Here is a 2236-nt window from a genome sequence, read left to right as displayed (position 1 = left end):
CCACAGGGGCAGGGCAGCCTCCTGGAAGCTACTTTCTCATGGGCTGAAAATTGGATTAAAATCCAATTTAATTCATTTCTTCACCAAATCAAAAGCCCATCCAAATTCCAAAATCCAAGAATAGAAAGTGTATAAATAGGAGATAGTTTGATGTAATGAGGACCTTCTTTTTGATTTTTGAATTTTCACATCTTCAGACTTGATTTTGAGAGCTTGGAACTGAGATTTTAGAGAATTGGGAAGGAGAATTGATCTCTCTTCTTCCTCGTTCTTGCTTGAGCACTTTTTACTTTTCTTGTTTGAGTATTGGGTGTGAAGAATTGAGGAATTTCTGTCTCAATCTCCATTCAAGACCTCTTTAATTTCCCTTCTGCATAATTGAGTTGAATCCAATTTCCTTTACTGCTTCATCTTTAATTTCTTGTTAATTGATTTGTGAACTTGGATCTGGGAAGGCAATTAAGATCTAGACTTTGCTATCTAGTCTCTGGAGTCCTGAGACCCAATTTTCTTTTTGGTTCTTCTGTTGAACCACTGCTGCAATTACATTCTCACTTCCTGTTTGAATTCTAGTTACTTCCAATTCATCTTCTGCTTTATTAATTGCTGTAATTTAATTTTCCTTGCTTAAATTCTGAATTCCCAGTCCTCAAATCCCTTTTCCATTCAAGAAATTTATATTTCTTGCACTTTAAGTTACTGCAATTTACATTTCTTGCACTTTAAGTTTCGGTCATTGAATTTCTTGTCCTTTAAGATTCAACACCTTTATTTTCAATTCTCTTTAATTTCTGCAATTCTTCCCTCCCCCTTTACATTTTCTGTCATTTACTTACTGTTGGATACAAAATCACTCAACTAATACTTGATTCGCTTGACTAAATCAACCACTAAACTAAAATTGCTCAATCCTTCAATCCCTGTGGGATCGACCTCACTCCCGTGAGTTTTATTACTTGATACGACCCGGTACACTTGCCGGTGAGTTTTGTGTTGGATCATTTTCCACACATCATAATGCACCTGCAACCTTTCAGAGATGCATGCTCTCTATTTTCTCTGATATGGTAGAAAAATATCTGGAAGTCTTCATGGATGACTTCTCCTTTTTTGGAGACTCGTTCAGCTCTTGTCTTGACCTTCTAGCATTTGTTCTGAAAAGCTGCCAAGAAACTAACCTGGTTTTAAACTGGGAGAAATGTCACTTTATGGTGACTGAAGGAATTGTCCTTGGGCATAAAATTTCGAATAAGGGAATAAAGGTGGATCAAGCTAAGGTAGAGGTAATTAAAAAATTACGACCACCTGCCAATGTTAAGGCAATCAGAAGCTTTCTAGGACATGCAGGATTCTATATGAGGTTTATAAAGGATTTTTCAAAAATTGCAAAACCTCTAAGCAATTTGCTAGCTGCTGATACACCCTTTGTCTGTGACATAGAGTGTCTGCAGGCGTTTGAGACTCTGAAAGCTAAGCTGGTCACAGCACCAGTCATTTCTGCACTAGACTGGACATTACCATTTGATCTAATGTGTGACGCCAGTGACCATGCCATTGGTGCAGTATCGGGAAAGAGGCATGACAAGCTTCTGCACGTCATTTACAATGCCAGCCGTGTTTTAAATGACGTGTAGAAAAATTACACAACCATTGAAAAAGAATTACTTACAGTGGTTTGTGCCATTGACAAGTTTAGATCCGATTTGGTAGGATCAAAAGTGATTGTTTACACTGATCATGCTGCTCTTAAATATCTACTCACAAAGCAGGATTCAAAACCTAGGCTCATAAGATAGGTGTTGCTTCTGCAAGAGTTTGATATAGAAATAAAAGACAAAAAAGGGACAAAGAATCAAGTAGCAGATCACTTGTCCCGAATAGAACCAGTAGAAGGGGCGTCCCTCCCCTCTACTGAGATCTCTAAAACCTTCCCGGATGAGCAACTCTTTGCCATTCAGGAAGTACCATGGTTTGCAGACATTGCAAACTATAAAGTGGTTAGATTCATACCCAAGGAGTACAGCAGGAAACAAAAATAATTAGTTACTGATGCAAAGTACTACTTGTGGGATGAACCATATCTCTTTAAGAGATGTGCAGACAAAATAATCCATAGGTGTGTACCCAAAGAAGAAGCACAGAAGATCCTATGGCATTTCCATGGATCACAATATGGAGGACATTTCAGAAGTGAGTGGATAGCCACAAGAGTCCTCCAATGTGGACTCTACTGGCC

The sequence above is a fragment of the Arachis stenosperma genome, chromosome 4 (assembly GCF_014773155.1).
Source record: "Arachis stenosperma cultivar V10309 chromosome 4, arast.V10309.gnm1.PFL2, whole genome shotgun sequence".
Classification (NCBI taxonomy): Eukaryota; Viridiplantae; Streptophyta; class Magnoliopsida; order Fabales; family Fabaceae; genus Arachis; species Arachis stenosperma.
Note: the sequence above shows the minus strand (reverse complement) of the source record.